Below are 27,346 nucleotides of genomic sequence, written 5' to 3'. Positions count from 1 at the left end.
CTCTCCCTCCCTCCGCGGTCCGAAGGGAAAGGCAAGCTGTGGCAGCGCTCAGGGTTCATCCGTCAGCCTGAGAGGAAAAGGAGGAGGAGAGAGAGAGAGGAGGCGGGCGGCGGGAGGAGGAGTTTCTCCGCGGCCCGGAGCTCCCGGGGGGACCGCGGAGGAGGAGTGCCCTTCCCCCCGCACGCTGATTGCTGTGGCGTCCTGCCCGTCCCCGCCCGCGTGTGTGAGGGGGAGCGAGTGCGCTGGGTCGGCCCGATGGGGGTAATCGAGGGTTTCGGGGACGCCGAGCGGCGCTTTCCTCTTCCCAGAGAGTGAGGGAGGGAAGTCGGCGGCTCTCGTGCCCGGCCACTTTCTCTGCGCGATTCCCTGAGCTCCCTGCAGGAGGAGAAAGTCCCCGGCGGGTCCGGATGGCGTAGTTGCGCCGCGGCGCAGCAGCTGCCGGAGCTCGCCGCCGCCGGGCGCGGGGCGGGGAAACTTCGTTCTGCTTTGCTCCAGCTTGTGGCGGGTGGATCTCCGCTTGACACACCGCATCCAAGGTACGCGCCGGCTCGGCCCCGCGGCACTGCCGCCGGCGCCGGGACGCCCTTGGCCGCACCGCTAGCCCAGCACCCGTTCCGGCCGAGGGCTCTGCTGGCTGCGCGGTGCCTGTCGGCGTTGCGCGGTGGTCCGCGCCTGTTTCCCGGCCGGGGGTCGCTTCGGCCGCCCGGACCCCCGGGCTTGTGGGGGCGGCGTTGGTTTGTTAGTGTTTACACTCCTAGGTGCGTGGGCAGCGGCCGCCCCGGGGTGGGCAGCGCTCGGGGCGCTGCACTGTGCTGGCGAAGACATCTACTCCGCGCCTGCCCTCACTCTTCCTTTCCGCGTTTTCTCCTGACCTCCGCGGGGCGCGCTGGCCACTTCCCACTGCGCTCGTGACAGCGTTGGTGGGAGAGATTTGTTGTAGGTTTGCACGCAGTTGCCGTTGCAGGGGCTGCGGCCCCGGGACTCGAGCACCAACGTGAGCTACGCTCCCTGCGGGCCGCGCCCTCGGGGTGCTGTGCTGGAGGCGCCGAGCGCTGCAGCTCGGAGCCCCGCAGAGAATCCTCCTTCCCGCGTTAACTTACTAGCCACCTTAGCCAGCTTACTTGGTTAGAATACGCTGGAAAGTTGGACTGTTGCTAGGAGAATCTTCTTGCAGTCTTGTTCTTATTAGGGCGTTTGCCTCACTTTCCAGAATCATTTAGTGTAGGGAACCGGCTTGTCAAGCTTGAATTACTTTGACAGAGTAGAACTTAATGTGCCTACAAAAAGAGCTGAGAGAAATGGGAATTTCTCTTAGCTGTGAAATGGGAATAATAACAGTATTGGCCTCATAAGGTTACTGTGAGGATTGAATGATTTAAAATATATAAAGTACTAGAGCAGTGCCCGGCGCCAGGCAAGCGCTGCATGGCTATTAGCGGTGCTTGTCCTGAGCCCAGTGGGGATGAGAAGAGCAGGGAGGGTACGGGATGGTAGGAATGACAGACTGAGATAGGGAACCAGGCTTTTTCTGAACTCCGCATCCCTTCCAAGAGAAGTAAGCGAGCGGTTTGGGAGGAGAAAAGTCTCTACAAGTAGCAAAGCACATGTCAAGACCTTTTAATTTTTCTGAAATGGTACTTTAGATTGCAAACAGGTACTTCAGTGTGAAATTAGCTATTAATTTCCGGTAATAATAATAGCTCACGTTTATTGGGCTCAAACTCTGTGCCAGACACTCTCCTAATACTTAGGGCACTTAATCGTTACACCAACCCTCTGGAAAAAACACTATTAATAGCCCTATTTTACAGGTAAGACACTAGAGGTTAGTTCCTTGCCCAAGCTATTACACAACTGTTAGTTCTGTCTGACTGCAGGGCTAGCTTAGTCACTCAGCAGAGAGCAGCAAGTGCAGTCAGATTTGTGTGCAGTGAGTCCAGGCGTCTTCTCCCATCCTTCAGCTTCCCATTTGAGTTGAACACAAATCTCCCGAAACACAAATCAGGTATCTGTGATTAATTTAGGTGATCTGCCCAGGGGGGCGCCAAATTACAACTCCTCTGAAACTGACCCCAAGTAATTATACATAGAACTTTGATTTGTATTAATTAGTTCGGATCTTTAATCTTCATTTCTTTTATTAATTCTCCTGACATCGTTGGTCAGTGTTACATGGCTTCCTTAGGAAACAGCTTGGGGTTGGCACAGAAGGCAGGGAAATAATTCTTACCCCCTTAAGGGCTATTAAAATGAAATTGATTTCATGCCATTGTGTCAGCTAAAGGATGTTGCTCTGTTTCTTGATGTTCTCTGCTTTTGGCTTTAATTCTGCATTGTTTAGTGTTTCAAGGCTTCAGCATGTTTTCAGCTCTTCAGTTTGTCTTTGTCAACTTTAATTTTTCCTGTTTTGATGGAATCTGACCATTACATGGCAGCTTTGCTTAACAACTGTTGATCCAGCTCATGTTTTTAAACATAAAAATCACCAACTTACTTTTGAACCCCAGCACTTCAAAGGCAACCCCTGGGGAATATATTGTTATGTTGAATATTAACCAATAGGGGGAGCATAACACACTATGTATTGATGTCCGTTAGGCACCTAAACCAGTTTTTAGAGTATTAAACATACATTTCAGGAATGGACAATGTGTGGCTTTATCTAGCAAAGTAACCAAGTTGCCTTCCGAGTCGACTATGGAGAACTGGGTTTAATTTCAACTGATTACTGTTAAGAATGACTGACGACAGGGCCTACATGTTGGATATATGTCAAGAACTCTCTGGTGTCCAGACAGATATTAAGTACACACACAGTTTATTGCCATTTGTTTTCCTTAAGAGGCATATGTAAAATAATTTTGTGTACTTTGAATGATATTTCAGATTATCTAGGAGAGCTGGGAGTCTGGAGAGATCCATTGTGAATCCTTTTGTAATGATGCTCATTTGTCCTTTGTAGAAAACTGGATATAGTGAATTTGTTCTCAGGGAGGTTGGTGTACTCACAATCCTGTCATTATCATTTTTCATTAACATCTGAGTGCAAGACAATAAGGGATTGTTATGCTGAGTAACAGCATTTCTATTCCAGTGCATTTTTCAGAGGCTTGTATTTTAGTATGGCAATAGTTCAGAAGTATCATATTTGTTGAGTATAGATACAGTGTGTCTACAGATAAATATATAAACCATATTTAGGAATTAACATGCTTGCAAAAACAGTTAAACTTTTAAAAAAGGTTTTCAATCTTTGTATGAATTTTGTAGGCCAGTTTCCTTTCTTGTTTCTTGAGTATCAGGTAGTAGGGACTTAACTTTATTTACCAAGTTAGGGGTCAGGTGGATCCTACTTTATTTTTATTTATTTATTTTTTTGCGGTACACGGGCCTCTCACTGCTGTGGCCTCTCCCGTTGCGGAGCACAGGCTCTGGACGCGCAGGCTCAGCGGCCATGGCTCACGGGCCCAGCCGCTCCGCGGCATGTGGGATCTTCCCGGACCGGGGCACGAACCCGGGTACCCTGCATCGGCAGGCGGACTGTCAACCACTGCGCCACCAGGGAAGCCCTATTTTATTTTTTATAATTCGTTCCTATTTATTTATCTAACTATTTATCTATCTATTTATTTATGGCTGCGTTGGGTCTTTGTTGCGGTGCGCGGGCTTCTCACTGCGGTGGCTACTCCTGTTGAGGAGCACGGGCTCTAGAGCGCAGCCTCAGTAGCTGTGGTGCACAGGCTTAGTTGCTCCGCAGCATGTGGGATCCTCCCAGACCAGGGCTCGAACCCGTGTCCCCTGCATTGGCAGGAGGATTCCTAACCATTGCACCACCAGGGAAGCACGTGGATCCTGTTTTAAAATACCTTTCAAATTTAGTTCTTTCTTTCTAAATCTCAGCATTGCAGTTACACTTCAGAGTAGCATTTTGTTTAGAGTCTAATTTAGTCTTCCAGGGTCTCATCTAGTTTACTTATTCAGCAAACATTTATCAGGCCCCAACTCCCTAATAGGCTTAAGGTTCCTGGTGTTGGAGTTTGGCAAATTAACTATCCTTTCTCAGTCCTCTGATAGCAGGAGGCCTTAAGGCTTCCTAGGGCTTAGGAAAGCTTATACACATTGACAAAATTTTTTGCTTAAAGAGGACTATTGTCCCATTCTTTTGAAGACTCAAAGGAATTAATCTTTCTTTTTTACATGCAAACTTGATTGTATCTTGTAAAAGTCAGGTGACTCTTGCTTTTCTGAGGGCCTGCTCTGGGCCTAAGTGCCTAGGGAACTCAAATGTCCTTTGAATACTAAGAAGGTGACTGCTGACTTCTTTAGTACCTAAGTGATGACCAATTTCTTGGGATCATAAATTTGTGGAAATTCCTGACTTTACATCTTAAGCTTAACAGACAGAACTGTTAAAATTTAGAGGATGACTGCTAACAGTTAACATTGCTGTAATATTTTTCCTGGATGAATTTGCTCTGTGGTCATTTAAAATTACCCCTGTTCTTGATAATCCATTTAAATGTATTTTTTTTCTTCTTTCATTGCTATTGGACAAAAACTAATTATAATCGTCAGGTTCATTAGTTAATGAGGACAGTCTTCATTTTTTTCATTTTTTTTTTTTTTTTACTCAACAGTTATTTTGAAAATGATTTTATCACTGTTTCAGTCTGTCCACTGGAGTGTTTTTCTTATGTTTTTCAACTTCTTTTGAAATTTTGAAACTTAAAAAATGTTAACTACTTTTGGAACTTTGCATGACTCAAGTTAGATAATGTTTTTAAGGGTCTTTAACTTAAAAGCAATCTTATATTGCCTTTAGGAACATGGATAATTTGGAATATAGAAGAGTGAATCTAAGGCATTTGTGGCTTTGGAAGAGAATTACTGCACCAAGATTCATGGCAGTAATTTCTCTGGTTCCACATCTTCAGAGTAACACTTGGAATGATAGCATTGTCTTTTTGTAGCATTTCATAAAACACAAGCTTTTGCTAATTTGTTTGGTTTCTAGTAAAGCAGAAATAAATCAACACAGCTTGGAAGTGCCTTACAAAAAAGGATTTGGGTCCATTTCCTGGGCTCTGTCCACTTGTAGATTTCTTTTATATCTTTTGAAATAGCACATTTGTTTGTTAACTGACATTGGGATTTATTTTCTCTGCAAAGTTTTAAGATTTAGCACAGATTTCTGAGCATTCTTCCTTCTCTTAGGGAGAAATTTTTATTTCTCAACCAAGATGTGTGCAGTATTTAATGTTTGAAGCAAAACATTCATAAAATTTCTGCATTGAGGCCCCTCTTATTTGGACCTTATTTTACTTGTTTTATCCTTCAGTTTTCCAGGCCAAACAGCAAGACTTAATAGGCTGACAAGTAGGGGTATAAGGGTTGGAGACCATATTTAAAATTGAGATTATCCCTGAAGGTCTGAAACGTGGGCTCCAGAAGCACACCCTTAGGCTATCCTGATATCTCCTGTTTAAGATAATTATAAGAAAAAAAAGATTAAAGTCTGTTGTTAGTGCTGGTAATTCCTTTAATGCTGAAAGCTTCAAGTCTGGGAAGAGGACTCAGAGTGATATAAAAGTTCATTTTTAGGATTTAATGTTAAATTGTTGCCACAGTAATAATTTAGAATCAAGTCTGAAGTGTTAGCTCTGTCTTCACTTTAAGGAAAAGGATGGTAATCCAGAAGCATATACTTTCCCTACCTCTAGGACACTGGGCTCTGGGAGAAAAGGGACTTAAGAATTCGGTGCTGTTTGCAGAAGAAGGAAGAATTGGGTGCTGTTTGTTATGTCCTTCCAAGCACATAATTCATTTTTCTGGTACATGCTGAAGGTCAGGTTTTTGTTTGAATTTGCAGATGGACCATTTGTAAAAACACATTCAAGTTGATTTAGTCCCTGAAAAAAAATGATCTTTGGAAAATAGTCTTTACAGATCCTAGTCCTTGAGTTTTCCTGTGATCAGATTGCCCTGGGAGAAGCTCTGGAGTTTACAGGCATGATGACTAACCACCAGTGATGGGTAAGAACACCAAGTGGACCAGGTGGAGGGTCTAGCAGAACTTTGGAGTTCTTTTTTAAAATTCTTATTATACTATTTTATTAATGGAAACTTGATGAATACTTAATTTCATTTGGTGTGTGAAAAGATTCCCTTTTGGGAGTATAATTCAGTTAGCATTTTTAGTAATTTATGTGTTTTGACGTATGAAATTGGTCATTGGATGCAAAAATACACTGGTGGCTGTTTGCAAATTTCATTTCATAATTAACTGCATGATGATTGCTGGAGCAGAACGTTGCTTTTTTTTTTTAATACTTGGAAGGTTATTTGGGGTGAAGTACTTAGATTCCAGTCTCAAAACCCTGTGTTCATGTGGTGCCCTAAGTACTTTTGTGTGATACTCCCTGTGTTGTTTTATCTCTTCTCTGTTTTTTTTCTTTAAAGCAAAACATACTCAAACACAAAACTCTCCTTCTAAGTGTCCATAAAGATAAAACGTCTCATTTTGTTATATTCTACTTTGTGCAATTGGCTGGCACATGAAATTCAACTTCGAGGGAAAGCACCATTGACTCATTACATACATTTTGCATCACTGCAGTGTAAGGTCTTCCCTATGTGTGTGGGAGAAGTTTCTGATCTTCTAAATGGGCATGTTTACTATTGCTGGTCTATCTCTTTTTGTCAGAGCCTTTCTGAGCAGACATTCCTCTTAGTTTTCTTATTTTTGTGTCTTTATAGAGATAGTTACTTGTTGTGTATTCATAATATACCATGTGAATCACGAAAAAATATGTAGCACCTGCCATTTTGTTTTGAGTCCATCATACTTATCCATTACAATACCGTGCAGCCATTGGATGCATCATGTTTTTGACACAGGAGCCAGGGGAAGGATGACCTACTTGATACATTTCTTTTTTTTTTTTTTTTGGTACTTATGCCTTTTTCAGTTCGAGGCATCTTTATTTCATTATTAGAGTGGCTGCTCTCTATGATGTTCAAGGTTTTAATTTCATTCAGTGTGGGCAAACAGGGAGGTTTCATGTAGAGGCAGTTTTACTAAATAAAAACAAACAAACAAAAAAACCCAAAAAACCCCCCACTTCCAGAAAGTATCATATATAGATATGTTGTTGGGTAAGGCTTTGGTAATGTTCAAATGGGAGATAACTGAACACACAGCAGGGTCCCACTTAGCTTAACGGAGTAGGGAGGCTAGGAGAGAGAGGGGAGTGTCTAATTTATTAGGAGAAAATTCACTTTTGCATAATAATAAGCATTTAAATGTTTTCTTTGGAATTAATATATATTTCAAGTAGTTATACAGGTAAGAGATTTGCAAAAGAAATTTTGCTAAGGTTGAAGTTCTGTAGTTGGCAACTCTTTTAGCTCTGAAGATCCTGTTCTCTGAAGCCAGGAAAAAACAGCCTGTTTCCAATTATAAATCACAAAAATAGGGAAATTAGGCCAAGAAAAATGATCATTTGGGGGTTGGGTTGCTTTTTTTCAGAGGGTAAAGGAGAAAGGACCATAGATGCACATTTTAAAAAAATCTGCTAGTTATTCTGTTGGTTTTCAAATGCTTTTCAAGCATTCTATATTGAAAATTAAGAATAATTTTAGGATTAAAGACTCTTCCTCCTTCAGCTCCGTTTTGTTTTCCAGAGAGCAAACAGAAGAGCAGTTAGGTAGCTTCTGCTGAGACCGAGGGGCTTGCTCTCAGTGTTTTGGGACCCATCTGGTATTACTGGTAAAGCCTTTTCCTGTCTGAATGGTGCCAGGTTATGGTTCCAGCATCACATCAGGTAGTTGACGCTATGGTTTTTTGTTATACTTTATACTGTGCTTTGAACGGAGATGTAGTCCCTGTGGATTAGCATTCCTCTGCTCTGGGAGAAAGACTAGCGATGCTAGTGTGAGAAGAATCAGAGGTGAGAAGCCTAACTGGGAGTTGGATGATGTGTGGGTGAAGATATTGTCCTCAGCACTTGTTGGAAGCAACTAGCCTTTCTTAAATAAAGCCTGCTGCTAGTTTCAGGATTAGTGGTCCCATGAGACGCAGGTGTTAATTAAGAAATCTCCTTTGTACCGCCAGAAGATCACCACCAAAACAGATCCTAGTTCCTGTTTCTCACACCTTACACCTCCAGAGTGCTGAATAAAACTTTCCTGATGGTACAGAATCTTTGATAACAACGTAGTCCGTCGGGGCCAGTGGTGTGCAGCTACTGGCTCTTTTCTTCTCACCTCGGGTTAACAACTTGGCCTGCGGCAGGCAGGCTCCCACGCCCATTGCACCGTGACCCATGATGGGCGGGCGCCAGAAAAGGTGCGAAGTGCAAAATTCCGTGCTTGTATTCAGTCAGCATCTTCATTGTCCTCTCTTTGGTGCCTCTGCTGCTTTTCTCCCCCACGTTTTATTACCTTGGTTTCCGGGAACTACTTGTCCTGGTTTTCCCCATTTCCTGCCCGATCTGTCTTCAGTTTTCCTTCTCAGTGCTCGCTCCGTGCGGGTCGGCGTTCTCCAGCTTGCATCTGCCCTTTCCCTCCTCTCCTCGGTTGTTCAGTGGTTTATGTTTCCATGCTTCAGTGGCCACGCCTATGCCAGTAACTCTCAGTTTTATAGCTATACCCTATCTCCAACAGCTACCTGGCTATTCTGTAGGTTTTACTGTTAGAACTAAGTCCCAAACCCGACATACAATGTCTCTGTGGTCCCCAGTCTCAACTCCTTTATTTCCCATGTCAGTAAGTGGCACCAGTTATCAAGCTAGGAGCCTCAGGCATACTCAGTTTCCTTTTGCTTACTTGCCCCAGCTGAATCCCACAAATCCCACGGTGTCTTACCTTTAGCAGATCTCAACTGGCATTTTCTTTTTTTCCCCGAGTTCCAGGAAACTTTATTTATGGACACAGAAATTAGAATTTCATATAATTTTAAACTTATCATGACATATTATTATTCCTTTGATTTTTCTCCATCATTTTAACATGTAAACACCAATCTTAGCTCTAGAGTAGGAATTGGCAAAATAGGCCTGTAGGTCAAACCCTGCAATTGACATTTTCTTCTCCATTTCCAAATCATCATCTCACCTGGACTATTGCAGACGTATTGCTGTTGGTTTTCCAGGCTTCATCATCTCTATCTCAAATTGTTCATCCATTATGATTGGTACCTTCTAAAATACAGATCTGTGATTTCCTTTCTTACGTTTTAAAAGTGTCTGCTGTTCCGTTATCCTTGGCATGGGATATCTGGTTATTTACAATATAGCTCAGCTTACTTTTTCAGCCATCATTCCTTCACTTCTTCTGTGAACCTCACTGTGCTCGTACCAGACTCCTTATGGTTTCCAGAGCATGCTCTGTGCTCTCATGCCCTGTTTCTTTAGCACTGGTCTCTTCTCTAGCATCCTCTCCTTTCCCTCCTTCCTTGTGGCTCCCTGCTTACTCATCCAGGCTATCTCCATGGTCAGCTTTTCTGGTGAAGCTTCACATGGCTCTTCCCTGGCAGGTGGTTGGTTGCTTCCTCTCTGTATTTCTCTTGCAGCGTTTCTCCTGCTGCCTCGTGAGAACTTACTTTCTTCTTCCGCCAGATTGTAGACTTCTAGAGCAGGATTGAGTCTTACTATCTTTGTATCCTAGGTGTGTGGCATGGGCATGACATACATGTTGTCAAATTGAATTCTTCAACTTGGTTCCATTTCTGTTAAAGCTTGGGGGAAAGATCAAGTTTACAGCTGATATAAATTATAACTTTTTGTAGAAAAGACAAAGGAAATAATCAACTCAGAATGATAGAGTTTAGCATTAGATTGGGGCTTAGAAATAGTTCTCTTCAGGTCCCTCTAAAGAGGAGGACAACCAGGTACAGAGAGGTTAGGTGGTCTGCCCAAGACTGCACAGCTGGGAGTACTGCTTCCCTCTGCCCCTCTGTAGTATTCTCCACCCAGTAGCCAGAATGGCCCTGATAAAACCTAAGTCAGATGCTGTTATTCCTCTGATTAAAACACTCTCTTATTCCTGCCTTTCTCAGAGTAAAAACCCCAATCCTTATAATGATCCATAAAGCCCTATACAACCAGTCAGTGACTCCCTTGCCTGTTACCCCTTTGACCTCACTTCTCTGCTTTCTGGCTTGTTTACTCTGCTCCAGCTGCTTGACCTGCTTTACCTTCCTCATACTAGACACACTCTGTCTCAGGGCCTTTGCATGTGCTGTTTTCTTTGCTTGGAATGTTTTTCTCCCAAATATCTACAGAGCTCATTTAATTTTTTTTGAATTTAATTTTATTTATTTTTTTATACAGCAGGCTCTTATTAGTCATCCATTTTATACACATCATTGTATACATGTCAATCCCAATCTCCCAATTCATCATACCACCACCACTCCCACCCCCCACCGCTTTCCCCCCTTGGTGTCCATACGTTTGTTCTCTACATCTGTGTCTCAATTTCTGTCCTGAAAACTAGTTCATCTGTACCATTTTTCTAGGTTCCACGTATGTGCATTAATATACAATATTTGTTTTTCTCTTTCTGACTTACTTCACTCTGTATGACAGTCTCTAGGTCTATCCATGTCTCTACATGTGACCCAATTTCGTTCCTTTTTATGGCTGAGTAATATTCCATTGTATATATGTGCCACATCTTCTTTATCCATTCGTCTGTCGATGGGCATGTAGGTTGCTTCCGTGTCCTGGCTACTGTAAATAGTGCTGCAGTGAACATCAGGGTGCATGTGTCTTTTTGAATTATGGTTTTCTACAGAGCTCATTTCTTGTAGGTCCTTATTCAACACAAAATAAACAACAAAAAAACAAAGACTCCCAAATACTTCCTTTCTCTCTTCTCTGCTTTATTTGTTTTCTTAGTATTTATCTCTACCTCACGTATAATTATATATCTTGTTTATAGTTGGTCTCCCCTGACTAGAATGTAAGCTCTACAAGGGCAGGGATTTTTATATTTTTTATTCCCTGTTGAATCCTCACACCTAGAAGAGTCCTGCACTGACTGAGCAGGCACTAGATAAATATTGTTGGATGAATAAATAAATGAGAAGAAGCAAGATTTGTGGATTTCTTATAAATCCAGTTAAATGTACATTTATGGCATTAAAAAGGGAAAACCATCAGATATGTATAGAAGGAGAATCTGATTTTTAAAAAGCCTCATTCTAGACCTGTCAGACTAGAACACTGACATCGTTAATTGTCTGACTTGATCTTTAATTGTCTGACTTGAAGCAGCAGCCATGGGTTCTCCTCAGCCTTAAAAGTGGTTTGGGAAGACTCCCATTTTACCTCTAAAAGGCTAGGGCTTGCTGTGGTTTCTCTCTGCCTGTGGTTTGCCCTTTAACCCATCGGACTGCAAAGATGAAAAGTAAACACAGCATTAAAGAAAAGAGCTGGGGGAGAGGGTATGGGGCAGAGGAGCAGAATTTCCTTGTGGCCCTGACATCTTCCCTTGGCTCTGGGCCCATCTACAGGGCTGCTCACTGGACCTTCTAGAGTTGCTTTGGGGCTGTGCTCTAAGGAACAGTCTGGAGACTGCCAGGCCAGACTCTTAAGGTTTGCTTTGATGTTCCTATTTCTTTGAAAAGAAATGTTTAGTTTAGACAAAAAGGACATTGGAGAAAGGATTTTTAAAAAATTAAATTACTGTCTTAATTTTGCAGAGAGGTTTTTAACCCTTTTCAAAACAGCAGTTGAAATTACCACTTGTGGACTTCCCTGGCGGTCCACTGGCTAAGGCCTCCGCGCTTCCACTGCAGGGGGCACGGGTTCCATCCCTGGTTGGGGAAGTTCCACATGCCGTGAGGTGCGGCCAAAAAGAAAAAAAAAAAAGAAACTACCACTTGCTTCTCTCAGTGGTGCTGGTGGGGATCTGGTCCTTTGAAACCAATGACTTAAATCCAAAGGGTGGTAAATTATACTTCTGAAGAAGCATCCAGTTCTTGCGGTGGGGGCTAGGTTGGGTGTAGAACTCATTTATGTTAGTGTAACAGTGATGGTAGAGGCATTTACCCCCCTCTCTTTTTGTGCTAACATCAGTATGGTTCCTACAGAGCCCTCCTCATCAGGACAGGAAGCCCAGCCAAGGAAGTCAAAGGCTTAGTAGGATGTTATTGGCCATGTATAAAGCTGCAGCATAATTTAACCCTGGGATTCAAAACCATCAAATTGAAAGTAAATTGTCTTGAATGGAGCTGTTGTCAATGACCTAGTTAAAAATCAAAGCTACCATTTCCTGAACCCTAAGAACATATGAGGTATTAAGTGCTTTATATGTTATTAACTTACTTAATCCTCATAACAACCCCATTAGGGAAGTAGAATCATTATCTCTACTTTATAGACGAGGCATGGAGGTGTTTATTGAGTTGCCCACAGTTACACCACTGGAAAGAGGCAGGGCAGAGGTTTGAACCCAGGTAGGCTGGGTCCCCACCCTTTCCACTATATTATACTGTAGTCTGTTCCCAGAACACACCAAGCATGCTGTCAGTGCAGGACCTTTGCACGTGCTATCCCCACTGCCTTGCATGCTTTTCCTTCAGATATTCATAGCTCTGCCTCTCATCACTGTGCTCAAATGTCATCTCATCTGAGAGTCCTTCTAAAAAGGGTTCTGGTCACTGATCCTACTTTGGGGGAGTGTGTTCCCTCCACACCACCAAGCAATTCTCAGACACTGGCAGGGTGTCTAAGAATTCAGCTCAGCTCTGACACTATCTACTGTCCACCCAGAGATAGCATCATCTTCCACAGGTTAAGGACTCAAAGACCACTGTCCACTTCATTCACCAGTCAAAAGCCCAGGTTATTACCTGGGATTTTGACTCACTGGCTGCAGATTGGAGGTTCCCAGGACCTCCTCCTTGGACTTCAGACACCAGTTCCAGTCGCAGGTCCACATTGTTACCTGTACTTCTGACCAGGCTGGCTATAAATCAGAGATTCCCATGACCCCACCTTGAATTTGATTAGTTTGCTAAGAGCAGCTCACAGAACTCAGAGAAACATATTACTTATTAGATCACCACTGTATTATAAAAGGCTATAAGTCAGGAACAGCCAGATGAAAGAGAGGCATAGGGCAAAGTATGTGAGAAAGGGGAGCAGAGCTTCCATGCCCTCTCCAGGTGCCCCACTCTCCCAGCACCTCCATGTGTTCACCAACCAGAAGCTCTCTGGACCTTGTCCTTTTGGGTTCTTATGGAAGCTTCTTCATGTAGGCACAATTGATCAAATCATTGGCCACTGGTAATCTCCCGAGGATGGATAGGGGTAGGGGATGGGACTGAAATTTCGATCCTCTAATCACGTGGTTAGCTCTCCTGACAGCCACCCCCTCCCCATCTTTAGGTGGGGTCTAAAACTGACCTCATTAACATAACAAAAGACACCTTTCTCTCTCTTGTCACTTAGGAAATTCCAAAGGTTTTAAGAGCTTTGTGCCAGAAACAGGATGAAGACCAATTACATATTTCTTATAAATCATAATATCACACGTTCCCTGACCACCCTATCTAAAATAACATTTCTCCTCTCATCATTCTTTCTCTTTAACCTGCTTTATTTTTCCTTCACAGGATTTACCACCATTTGACACATCATATATTGTCTGTCTCTCATTAGAAGGTAAACTCCATGAAAACAGTGTCATGTTTAGTTCACTGCTGTGTCCCCAGCTCTCTGAACAGTGCCTGGCACATGGTAGGTGCTAATAAATAATGAATGAATGAAGTAAGAGAAAACTGCTGATTGAGCCTTGCCTCCATGGCTTCAAAACAAAATAAATTATCCTGTAGGTAAGATCTAATCAGACTGCCCCTATCACAAAGTGAATGTCTTTGCAGGGCCTGGTTGGTGTCCATAGTGGAGGAGCTCCTGTTTGTAGTGGTTAAGAGCATAGGCTGTGGAATCAGACAGACCTGGGCTCAAATCCTGGTGCCAGGATTTATTAGGTGGTGACCTTGGGGGTGGTTTAGCATCTTAAGCCTCACTTTTCTCACTATAAAGTAGAGTTAAGGACATCTGTCTCCTTGGGTTTTTGAGAGGTTGAAATGAGAAATTGTGAAAAACAGTGCAGGTGTTCAGTAGATGTTAACTGAGATGTTTTGTGAGGTCAGAAGAAGAAAGCAGGGTGTTAGCCTCTAATCGGAAGGCAGGCGAATGTTGTAGAAACACGGGAATGACCACAGAATAATTACAAAGCGGCCTGTGGGTAAGTCTTGGCTGTGCTACTTACAAGTGGTGTATCAGTGGACCAGTCATCGAGCCTTTCTAATTCTTGGTTTCCTAATCTGCAAAATTAAAGGCTTGGAGTACATGTTATCTTTTTCTAACATTCTGACTCGGCTCTGAGGAGAAGATAACATGGAACAAATCATACACAAGATGTTAAGGAGACAGTGTTTACAGTGGGCTGGGATTGTTCAGAAGTGGCTTTTGGAATGAGGTGAGGGGAACAAATAGATTTCGTGGAGTTGGAGGAGTGGAATAAAAATGGCAGTTTTATTTTATTTTATTTTATTTTTTTACATCTTTATTGGAGTATAATTGCTTCACAATGGTGTGTTAGTTTCTGCTTTATAACAAAGTGAATCAGTTATACATATACATATGTTCCCAAATCTCTTCCCTCTTGCCTCTCCCTCCCTATCCCCTGCCTCCAGGCGGTCACAAAGCACAGAGCTGATCTCCCTGTGCTATGTGGCTGCTTCCCACTAGCTATCTATTTTACATTTGGTAGTGTATATATGTCCATGCCACTCTCTTACTTTGTCACAGCTTACCCTTTCCCCTCCCCATATCCTCAAGTCCATTCTCTAGTAGGTCTGTGTCTTTATTCCTGTCTTACCCCTAGGTTCTTCATGACATTTTCTTTTTCTTAAATTCCATATATGTGTGTTAGCATACGGTATTTGTCTTTCTCTTTCTGACTTACTTCACTCTGTATGACAGACTCTAGGTCCATCCACCTCATTACAAATAGCTCAATTTCGTTTCTTTTTATGGCTGAGTAATATTCCATTGTATATATGTGCCACATCTTCTTTATCCATTCATCCAATGATGGACACTTAGGTTGTTTCCATCTCCTGGCTATTGTAAATAGAGCTGCAATAAACATTTTGGTACATGACTCTTTTTGAATTATGGTTTTCTCACGGTATATGCCCAGTAGTGGGATTGCTGGGTCATATGGTAGTTCTATTTGTAGTTTTTTAAAGAACCTCCATACTGTTCTCCATAGTGGCTGTACCAATTCACATTACCACCAGCAGTGCAAGAGTGTTCCCTTTTCTCCACACCCTCTCCAGCATTTATTGTTTCTAGATTTTTTGATGATGGCCATTCTGACTGGTGTGAGATGATATCTCATTGTAGTTTTGATTTGCATTTCTCTAATGATTAATGATGTTGAGCATTCTTTGATGTGTGTGTTGGCAGTCTGTATATCTTCTTTGGAGAAATGTCTATTTAGGTCTTCTGACCATTTTTGGATTGGGTTGTTTGTTTTTTTGTTATTGAGCTGCATGAGCTGCTTGTAAATTTTGGAGACTAATCCTTTGTCAGTTGCTTCATTTGCAAATATTTTCTCCCATTCTGAGGGCTGTCTTTTTGTCTTGTTTATGGTTTCCTTTGCTGTGCAAAAGCATTGCAGTTTCATTAGGTCCCATTTGTTTATTTTTGTTTCTATTTCCATTTCTCTAGAAGGTGGGTCAAAAAGGATCTTGCTGTGATTTATGTCATAGAGTGTTCTGCCTATGTTTTCCTCTAAGAGTTTGATAGTTTCTGGTCTTACATTTAAGTCTTTAATCCATTTTGTGCTTATTTTTGTGTATGGTGTTAGGGAGTGATCTCATCTCATACTTTTACATGTACCTGTCCAGTTTTCCCAGAACCACTTATTGAAGAGGCTGTCCTTTCTCCATTATACATTCCTGCCTCCTTTATCAAAGATAAGGTGACCATATATGCGTGGGTTTATCTCTGGGCTTTCTCTCCTGTTCCATTGATCTATCTTTCTGTTTTTGTGCCAGTACCATACTGTCTTGATTACTGTAGCTTTGTAGTATAGTCTGAAGTCAGGGAGCCTGATTTCTCCAGCTCCGTTTTTCATTCTCAAGATTGCTTTGGCTTTTTGGGGTCTTTTGTGTTTCCATACAAATTGTGAAATTTTTTGTTCTAGTTCTGTGAAAAATGCCAGTGGTAGTTTGATAGGGATTGCATTGAATCTGTAGATTGCTTTGGGTAGTAGAGTCATTTTCACAATGTTGATTCTTCCAATCCAAGAACATGGTATGTCTCTCCATCTATTTGTATCATCTTTAATTTCTTTCATCAGTGTCTTATAATTTTCTGCATACAGGTCTTTTGTCTCCTTAGGTAGGTTTATTGCTAGATATTTTATTCTTTTTGTTGCAGTGGTAAATGGGAGTGTTTTCTTGATTTCACTTTAAGATTTTTCATCATTAGTGTATAGGAATGCCAGAGATTACTGTGCATTAATTTTGTATCCTGGTACTTTACCAAATTCATTGATTAGCTCTAGTAGTTTTCTGGTAGCATCTTTAGGATTCTCTATGTATAGTATCATGTCATCTGCAAACAGTGACAGCTTTACTTCTTCTTTTCCGATTTGGATTCCTTTTATTTCCTTTTCTTCTCTGATTGCTGTGGCTAAAACTTCCAAAACTATGTTGAATAAGAGTGGTGAGAGTGGGCAACCTTGTCTCGTTCCTGATCTTAGTGGAAATGCTTTAAGTTTTTCACCATTGAGGACGATGTTGGCTGTGGGTTTGTGATAATGGCCTTTATTATGTTGAGGAGAGTTCCCTCTGTTCCTACTTTCTGGAGGGTTTTTATCATAAATGGGTGTTGAATTTTGTGGAAAGCTTTCTCTGCATCTATTGAGATGACCAGATGGTTTTTCTTCTTCAGTTTGTTAATATGGTGTATCACATTGATTGATTTGCGTATATTGAAGAATCCTTTCATTCCTGGAATAAACCCCACTTGATCATGGTGTATGGTCCTTTTAATGTGCTGTTGGATTCTGTTTGCTAGTATTTTTTTTTTTTTTTTTGTGACATGCGGGCCTCTCACTGTTGTGGCCTCTCCTGTTGCGGAGCACAGGCTCTGGACGCACAGGCTCAGCGGCCATGGCTCATGGGCCCAGCCGCTCCACAGCATGTGGGATCTTCCTGGACCCGGGCATGAACCCGTGTCCCCTGCATCTGTAGGCGGACTCTCAACCACTGCGCCACCAGGGAAGCCCCTGTTTGCTAGTATTTTGTTGAGGATTTTTGCATCTATGTTCATCACTGATATTGGCCTGTAGTTTTCTTTCTTTGTGACATGTCTAGTTTTGGTATCAGGGTGATGGTGGCCTCATAGAATGAGTTTGGGAGTGTTCCTCTCTCTGCTATATTTTGTAAGAGTTTGAGAAGGATAGGTGTTAGCTCTTCTCTAAATGTTTGATAGAATTCGCCTGTGAAACTGTCTGGTCCTGGGCTTTTATTTGTTGGAAGATTTTTAATCACAGTTTCAATTTCAGTGCTTATGATTGGTCTGTTTATATTTTCTATTTCTTCCTGGATCAGTCTCGGAAGGTTGTGCTTTTCTCAGAGTTTGTCCATTTCTTCCAGGTTGTCCATTTTATTGGCATATAGTTGCTTGTAGTAATCTCTCATGATCTTTTGTATTTCTGCAGTGTCAGTTGTTACTTCTCCTTTTTCATTTCTAATTCTATTGATTTGAGTCTTCTCCCTTTTTTTCTTGATGAGTCTGGCTGATGGTTTACCAATTTTGTTTATCTTCGTAAAGAACCAGCTTTTAGTTTTATTGAGTTTTGCTATTGTTTCCTTCATTTCTTTTCCATTTATTTTTCATCTGATCTTTATGATTTCTTTCCTTCTGCTAACTCTGGGGGTTTTTTGTTCTTCTTTCTCTAATTGCTTTAGGTGTAAAGTTAGGTTGTTTATTTGAGATTTTCTTCTTTCTTGAGGTAGGATTGTATTGCTGTAAACTTCCCTCTTTAGAACTGTTTTTGCTGCCTCCCATAGGTTTTGGGTCGTCATGTTTTCATTGTCATTTGTCTCTAGGTATTTTTTGATTTTCTCTTTGATTTCTTCATTGATCTCTTCGTTATTTAGTAGTGTACTGTTTAGCCTCCATGTGTTTGTATTTTTTACAGTTTGTTTTCCTGTAATTGATATCTAGTATCACAGCATTGTGATCAGAAAAGATACTTGATATGATTTCAGTTTTCTTAAATTTACGAAGGCTTGATTTGTGACCCAAGATATGATATGTCCTGGAGAATGTACCATGAGCATTTGAGAAGAAAGTGTATTCTGTTGTTTTCAGATGGAATGTCCTTTAAATATCAAGTCCGTCTTGTTTAATGTATCATTTAAATCCCGTGTTTCCTTATTTATTTTCATTTTGGATGATCTGTCCATTGGTGAAAGTGGGGTTTTAAAGTCCCCTACTATGATTGTGTTACTGTCGATTTCCCGTTTTATGGCTGTTAGTATTTGCCTTATGTATTGAGGTGCTCCTATGTTGGGTGCATAAATATTTACAATTGTTATATCTTCTTCTTGGATCGATCCCTTGATCATTATGTAGTGTACTTCTTTGTCTCTTCTAATAGTCTTTATTTTAAAGTCTATTTTGTCTGATATGAGAATTGCTACTCCAGCTTTCTTTTGATTTCCATTTGCATGGAATATCTTTTTCCATCCCCTCACTTTCAGTTTGTATGTGTCTCTAGGTCTGAAGTGGGTCTCTTGTAGACAGCATATATATGGGTCTTAGTTTTTGTATCCATTCAGCCAGTCTGTGTCTTTTGGTGGGAGCATTTAATCCATTTACATGTAAGGTAATTATATGTATGTATGTTCCCATTCCCGTTTTCTTAATTGTTTTGGGTTTGTTATTATAGGTCTTTTCCTTCTATTGTGTTTCTTTCCTAGAGGAGATCCTTTAGCATTTGTTGTAAAGCTGATTTGGTGGTGCTGAACTCTCTCAGCTTTTGCTTGTCTGTAAAGGTTTTAATTTCTCCATCAAATCTGAATGAGATACTTGCTGGGTAGAGTAATCTTGGTTGTAGGTTTTTCTCCTTCATCACTTTACATATGTCCTGCCAGTCCCTTCTGGATTGCAGAGTTTCTGCTGAAAGATCAGCTGTTAACGTTATGGTTATGGGGATTCCCTTGTGTGTTATTTGTTGTTTTTCCCTTGCTGCTTTTAATATGTTTTCTTTGTATTTAATTTTTGACAGTTTGATTAATATGTGTCTTGGCGTGTTTTTCCTTGGATCTATCCTGTATGGGACTCTCTGTGCTTCCTGGACTTGATTAACTATTTCCTTTCCCATATTAGGGAAGTTTTCAACTATAATCTCTTCAAATATTTTCTCAGTCCCTTTCTTTTTCTCTTCTTCTTCTGGAACCCCTATAATTCAAATGTTGGTGCGTTTAATATTGTCCCAGAGGCCTCTGAGACTGTTCTCAGTTCTTTTCATTCTTTTTTCTTTATTCTGCTCTTCAGTAGTTATTTCCACTATTTTATCTTCCAGGTCACTTATCTGTTCTTCTGCCTCAGTTATTCTGCTATTGATTCCTTCTAGAGTGTTTTAAATTTCATTTATTGTGTTTTTCATAGTTGCTTGTTTCATCTTTAGTTCTTTTAGATCCTTGTTAAATGTTTCTTGCATTTTCTCTATTCTATTTCCAAGGTTTTGGATCATTTTTACTAACATTATTCTGAATTCTTTTTCAGGTAGACTGCCTATTTCCTCTTCATTTGTTAGGTTTGGTGGGTTTTTATCTTGCTCCTTCATCTGCTGTGTGTTTTTCTGTCTTCTCGTTTTGCTTATCTTACTGTGTTTGGGATCTCCTTTTTGCGGCCTGCAGGTTCGTAGTTCCCGTTGTTTTTGGTGTCTGTCCCCAGTGGCTAAAGTAGGTTCAGTGGGTTGTGAAGGCTTCCTGGTGGAGGGGACTAGTGCTTGTGTTCTGATGGATGAGGCTGGATCTTGTCTCTCTGGTGGGCAGGTCCACATCTGGTGGTGTGTTTTGGGGTGTCTGTGGACTTACTATGATTTTAGGCAGCCTCTCTCCTATTGGGTGGGGTTGTGTTCCTCTCTTGCTCGTTGTTTGGCATAGGGTGAGTGAAGCTGGGTGTTGGTGTTGAGATGGAGATCTCTGGGAGATTTTCGCTGTTTGATATTATGTGGAGCTGGGAGGTCTCTTGTGGACCAGTGTCCTAAAGTTGGCTCTCCCACCTCAGAGGCACAGCACTGACTCCTGCCTGCAGCACCAAGAGCCTTTCATTCACACGGCTCAGAATAACAGGGAGAAAAAGTAGAAAGAAAGAAAGAGGATAAAAGAAAATAAAATAAAGTAAGGTAAAATAAAATAAAGTTATTAAAAAAATAATTATTAAGAAAAAAGATTTTTTTTAAAGTAAAAAAACAAAAAAACGGACGGATAGAACCCTAGGACAAATGGTGAAAGCAAAGCTATACAGACAAAATCTCACATAGAAGCATACACATACACACTCACAAAAAGAGGAAAAGGGGAAAAAATAATAAATCTTGCTCTCAAAGTCCACCTCCTCAATTTGGGATGATTCGTTGTCTATTCAGGTATTCCACAGATGCAAGGTACATCATGTTGATTGTAGAGATTTAATCCGCTGCTCCTGAGGCTGCTGGGAGAGATTTCCCTTTCTCTTCTTTGTTCGCACAGCTCCCGGGACTCAGCTTTGGATTGGCCCCACCTCTGCGTGTAGGTCGCTGGAGGGCGTCTGTTCTTAGCTCAGGCAGGACGGGGTTAAAGGACCCCCTGCTTTGGGGGCTCCAGCTCACTCAGGCTGGGGGGAGGGAGGGGTACGGAGTGCGGGGCAAGCCTGCGGCGGCAGAGGCCGGCGTGACCTTGTACCAGCCTGAGGCGCGCCGTGCATTCTCCTGTGGAAGTTGTCCTTGGATCCCAGGACCCTGGCAGTGGCGGGCTGCACAGACTCCCCGGAAGGGAGGTGTGGAGAGTGACCTGTGCTCGCACACAGGCTTCTTGGTGGCGGCAGCAGCAGCCTTAGCGTCTCATGCCCGTCTCTGGGGTCCGCGCTTTTAGCCGTGGCTCGCGCCAGTCTCTGGAGCTCCTTTAAGCAGCGCTCTTAATCCCCTCTCCTCGCGCACCAGGAAACAAAGAGGGAAGAAAAAGTCTCTTGCCTCTTCAGCAGCTCCAGACTTTTGCCCGGACTCCGTCCTGGCTAGCTGTGGTGCACTAACCCCTTCAGGCTGTGTTCATGCTGCCAGTCCTCTCCCTGTGCTCTCACCGAAGCCCGAGCCTCAGCTCCCAGCCCCGCCCGCCCCGTTGGGTGAGCAGACAAGCCTCTCGGGCTGGTGAGTGCCGGTCAGCACGGATCCTCTGGGTGGGAATCTCCCCGCTTTGCCCTCCGCACCCCTGTTACTGTGCTTTCCTCCGCGGCCCCGAAGCTTTCCCCCTCAGCCACCTGCAGTCTCCGCCCGTGAAGGGGCTTCCTAGTGTGTGGAAACCTTTCCTCCTTCACAGCTCCCTCCCACTGGTGCAGGTACCGTCCCTATTCTTTTGTCTCTGTTTATTTTTTCTTTTGCCCAACCCAGGTACGTGGGGAGTTTCTTGCCTTTTGGGAGGTCTGAGGTCTTCTGCCAGCGTTCAGTAGGTGTTCTGTAGGAGTTGTTCCACGTGTAGATGTATTTCTGATGTATCTGTGGGGAGGAAGGTGATCTCCGCGTCTTCCTCTTCCGCCATCTTCCCCTAGATCTTCCCAAAAATGGCAGTTTTGATGAAAGGGGCAGATCTGACAAAATTCAGGTTTTGTAGTTGCTTGCATTGCTTGTAAGATAATTCATTAAAAAATTTTTTTCTTTCTATAAGTTGTGTTAAAAATAGCTAATGTAGTATTAGTATTTTATGTACACATACATTGTCAAGTTGAATGTTTTTCTGGGATAATACTTTCTAGTGTTGTTGTCATTCCTGCTAGCCATTACATGATCATGCATTTCAAATTTCCACAAGTGTGTTTGAAGTTTCATTTTATAGGAGAGATTCAGGATTAGTTGTTAGTCCTTATAACGGCAATCATAAGTAAGGTAGAGAATAAAAGATTTTCTTGTTGAGTCTCTTCATATTAGAGATGAAGCAATTAAAGCCCCAAATGAAGTGACTTGTCTGAGCTTGTAACACATGTTGATGCCAGAATTCTTGCCTCTCTTGTCCCTTTCAGGCTGCCTGCTGTGTAGGTTCTTTCTTATATACAACTCTTACTTGTTGGCTTATCATTTATTATTGAGAAATGTTCTGATAATTCACCATCTTTTCATACTGTTTCTCATTGTAATGTACAGGGTAGTATTTTATACTTGCGATCCATATGGTACATTCATTGGATGCCTACTATATGCCAGGTGAGCCAGGGAGACTCTCATCCCGCTTTCTGGAGTGAACAGATGAGTGCAAAAACCATACCCGGAAGGAAATAATTACATGGAGATTTACCAACAGGGTTGAATTGCACTACGTTCTACTTCGAGAGAATCAGAGGAGGCCTCCTTAAAGAAGTAATGCTTATACAAAGACCTGAGGCCTTGAAGATGTTTGAAATTGACCATATTAGGGGGACCATGGAGGGTCATTGAGTTGCAAAACGTGAACATCGCTTCTGGAAGCAAGGGGTTGGCCCTTTGGTAAAACTGAATTAAGGTGAGCATGGCTGGAGAATATGCAGAAGATGAGGTGGGATTAAGTTGGCAACACCCAGCAACCATGCAAAGTGTTTTGGTCTTTATCCTGACCGCAGTGGGCAACCATCTAAAGGTTTTAATTCTTAATGTTTCACAATGCCTGGGCTGCTGAGCCCTTTCCTTACCAAATAATATCAGTTAAGTGATTGAAATGTATCTGTTGAGGGATTAGCCCCACCCAAGAGAAAGAATTTTATATTGGAAGTCAGTGAGAGGAATAAAAAAAAATGTGCTTGTTTGTTTTTTAAAAAAATTTATTTATTTATTTATATTTGGCTGCGTTGGTCTTCATTGCTGCGAGTGGGCTTTCTCTAGTTGCGGCGAGCGGGGGCTACTCTTCCTTGTGGTGCGTGGACTTCTCATTGCAGTGGCTTCTCTTGTTGCAGAGCACAGGCTCTAGGTGCACAGGCTTCAGTAGTTGCAGCACACGCGGGCTAGGTAGTTGTGGCTTGCAGGCTCTAGAGCGCAGGCTCAGTAGTTTAGTTGTGGCACACGGGCTTAGTTGCTCCGTGGCATGTGGGATCTTCCCGGACCAGGGCTTGAACCCATGTCTCCTGCATTGGCAGGCAGATTTTTAACCACTGCACCACCAGGGAAGTCCCAAAATGTGCTTAATTGTGATTAGCAAAATAGTCTGTTGCTGGAGTGTTTATTCTAAATTCATATATTTGCAGAATCCCTGCAAATATAAATAAAGATGTGAATCAAATATTTTAGTAAATTAGTACATATTGTACAAAATAGTCTATTGGAGGTCTAGAAGGTGTAGCTTCCCCAAAGGCTTTTTTTTTGTTTTATTTTATTTTTATTTTTAAATTTTTTTCCCCAAAGCTTTTTTTTTTTTTTCCCCAAAGCTTTTTTTAATGGCTTGGTGCTTACTAGGGCCTGAGAATATTCAGCTGTGCTGACTTTGCTGGAATAATTGCAGCCTTGTGATTTAATAAGCCCTTCTGGTGATAGCTGATTCCTTTCTCTAGGCAGCTGGGTTAGTTTGGTGGCAGTGCCAGGCTGAGCTCCGCAGCCCCCAGGCTAAACCCCTGAAGCTAATTTGGGAATCATAAGGTAGAATTGAGGAGGGCCATGCAGCCAGATCCCTGTAACTTAACACCAGAGCTGTTGAGGCAGCAGCTTTACTACCCTTTGGGAACAGCATTGCAATGTTAGGACTATCTTTAGGACTAATATCTTATATTAGGTTTGGAATCATTATTTTTTGGTGATGAAGGGAATTTTTGAAATTCTAGATGACAAAGTCTAATCCTAAAATTAATACAAACTTTGATGTAAACTGTTATTTTTTTCTTGCGATACGCTGGCCTCTCACTGCTGTGGCCTCTCCCGTTGCAGAGCACAGGCTCCAGACGCGCAGGCTCAGCGGCTGTGGCTCACGGGCCCAGCTGCTCCTCGGCATGTAGGATCTTCCTGGACTGGGGCACGAACCCGTGTCCCCTGCTCGGCAGGCAGACTCTCAACCACTGCGTCACCAGGGAAGCCCCTAAACTGTTATTTATATTATCTTGTTACTGGTAGTTTGCTTGATTTTTTTCCAAAGACTAGATGTATTTTAATCATAATAACTGCAATGACTGTTATTTTTAATAAAAAAATATACTGTGTGGGCCAGGTGTTGTTTTAGGTATCATGCCCATATTCTGTCTCATATATTACCATCAAAATATCATTACTATTTTACAGATGAGGGGGTGATGGAGGCTAAATGACTTGTCCAGTGTAAGACATCTGGGTAAGCCAGGTTTGGAACCCCAAAAATAGTTCCCTATTTATTCTAGCTTAAAATTATAAGCAACAGAAATCTTTGGATGCAGAAATATTAAATGTGAAAGGTAGTTCCTGGAATACTGCACTGGTGGGTAAAAAAAATCTGTCCTACTTCCCTGGTAGTGCAGTGGTTAAGAATCCACCTGCCAATGCAGGGGACACGGGTTCGAGCCCTGGTACGGGAAGATCCCACATGCCGCGGAGCAGCTAAGCCCGTGGGCCACAACTACTGATCCGGCGCTCTAGAGCCCACAAGCTGCAACTACTGAGCCCGTGTGCTACAGCTACTGAAGCCCACACGCCTAGAGCCCATGCTCTGCAACAAGAGAAGCTACCGCAGTGAGAAGTATGTGCACTGCAAAGAAGAGTAGCCCCCGCTCGCTGCAACTAGAGAAAGCTGGGCGCAGCAGTGAAGACCTAACTCACCCCAAAATAAATAAATAAATAAATAAATAAATAAAATCTGTCCTAGTTTGTGAACTTGAACAAAACCTGGTCTTCACAACCTTGTGAGATGTGTACATGCCCACCCTCCCCTTTTTGCTGTATTTTCCTTGGGCAGTGAGGTCTGCTGTGCTTGGGATAGACAGTGGGCTTTTAAGGACTGACTGAAGGTCAGCCCCAAGAAAACTAAGGATGCTGGGGCCAGAGATGTGTTGGTTATACTCTGTGTAACCAACAGGAGGGAGGGTGGGCCAGGCCCTAGAGGGGCAGGGGAGAGCAGAGCCCAGCTTCTCTGCACATCTTGTACCCTCTGTGCTTCCTGCCTTCCTTTACTGGGTCTTCATGTGGAATTCCTATCCACAAGTATAGGTAGTTCAAGAGTAATCCTTTTTTTTTCCCCTTCCACTGGCAGCCATAGAATATTGGGACTTTCTTAGGCTGCAGGATAATTCTCTTTGGTAGAGACAGCCGGCTAATGATAAGTAATGATAGCTTTTATGCTGTTATGTGTACAATTTAATTTGATTCTTGTAACGGCCCTGTGATGTAGGTAAGTTTAGTTTATTTTCTTACAAATGAAGAAACTGAGGCTCCATTCTGATCCAAACCACCTTTCTTATCTGACGTGCTGTCAGAGTCTTAACTGAACATCCAAGCACTCTGGGCTCTCTTCAGTCTCTTCTCCACATGGTACCCAGGGAAATTGTTATTTATTTTTAATTAAAAATTTTTTTTCAGTTTTATTGAGATATAATTCACACATAACATTGCATAAAATACAACATGTATTTGTATGTATGTATGTATTGAAAAATGATCACCACAGTAAGTTTAGTTAACATCGATTACCTCACACAGTTAATTTTTTTTTTACTCATGTTAACATTTTTTTGTTTTTTGGCTGCATCATGCGGCATGTGGGGTCTTAGTTCCCTGACCAGAGATTGAACCTGTGCCCACTGCAGTGGAAGTATGGAGTCCTAACCACTGGACCACCAGGGAATTCCCTACTTGTGTTAACTTTTAAGATTTATTCTCTTAGCGACTTTAAAATATACAATACAGTATTGTTAACTATAGTTGTCATGTTGTACGTTACGCCCCTAGAACTTATTTATCTTATAACTGGAAGTTTGTACCTTTTGACCACCTTCACCTATTTCTCCCACCCCTCACCCCCACCTCTGGCAACACCAATCTGTTCTCTGTTTCTAAGAGTTCAGTTTTTTAGATTCTACATATGTGTCCTATAGTATTTGCCTTTCTCTGACTGACTTATTTCTCTTAGCATAATGCCCACAAGGTCCATCTATGTTGTCGCAAGTGGCAGGATTTCCTTCTTTTTTATGGCTGAGTAATATTCCATTGTGTACATACCACATTTACTTTATCCATTCATTCATCAGTGGACATTTAGGTTGTTTCCATGTCTTGGCTATGGTAAACAATGCTGCAGTGAACATGGGTTTGCAGATATCTCTTTAGCACAGTGATTTAACTTCCTTTAGATATATACCCAGATGTGGAATTGCTGGATGATATGGTAGTTCTATTTTTAATTTTTTGAGGAACCTCCGTACTGTTTTCCATAGTGCCTATACCAGGGAAACTTTAAAAAACGTAATCGGATCATTCCACTTTCCTGCTTAAACTCTTTCTTGAACCTGTTCCTCTCTTTTCCCTTTGGCTTTGCAGCCATGCTCCCTTCAGCATCAGTGACCTGTAATGTTTCCTCTACTGTAATGTCATCCTTCACTAGAGCTTTTAAATCTCTACTTATCCTTCAGGTTGTGGATACCTTTTCTTTAGGGCCCTTATCATAGTGTATAATTACATATTTGTGTTTATCCCACCACACTTTAAGCCCATGAGGGTAAAAGAATATGTCTCTTTTCATGGCCATTATATTCCCATTGCCTGGTATGAGTAAGCAATAAATAAAGATTTACTGAAGGGAGAAATGAAGCTCAGGAAATTAAATATCTTGCCTAATGTACTAAATGGTGTTACTTTTACTAGAATATAAGCACCATGAGGGCAGGATTTTTGGCTCCTTTTTTTTTTACTGCTATATCCTTGGTATCTTCAACAGTGCCTGGCTCCTAGTAGTAAATATTTATTGAATATTGATTGTACTTAGATGCAATTCCAAAGATTTCTTATCCAAATCCAGGATTTTTCTCCTCTTTGTGCCAAATCTGTCTGAAAATGGGGATTTGGAAGTAGCTAGTTTCGCTGTGTAGTAGAGAAATCTGAGAGTTGCGACTCAGTAAGGTGGCTTTGCTCT

The 27,346-nt window shown here is 42.1% G+C and overlaps 1 protein-coding gene across 4 annotated transcripts in view; it reads left to right on the top strand.

The window, feature by feature from the left end:
* Window positions 1-202: 202 nt before the first annotated feature.
* TGFBR3 (transforming growth factor beta receptor 3) overlaps window positions 203-27,346 on the top strand; it is a 208,531-nt gene continuing 181,387 nt past the window's right edge. For 2 of the 4 annotated variants that reach the window (XM_032648917.1, XM_032648923.1), the window contains exon 1: window positions 204-536. The gene's annotated coding sequence lies outside the window, so the exon portion shown is untranslated. Of the gene's footprint in view, window positions 537-27,346 lie in introns of all 4 variants that reach the window. The other 2 variants (XM_032648927.1, XM_032648911.1) reach the window with 2 other exon arrangements.

Source organism: Phocoena sinus, chromosome 1, assembly GCF_008692025.1.
Source record: "Phocoena sinus isolate mPhoSin1 chromosome 1, mPhoSin1.pri, whole genome shotgun sequence".
NCBI lineage: Eukaryota > Metazoa > Chordata > Mammalia > Artiodactyla > Phocoenidae > Phocoena > Phocoena sinus.
The sequence above is the reverse complement of the archived record's forward strand: the minus strand, read 5'-3'. Positions and strand labels throughout refer to the sequence as shown.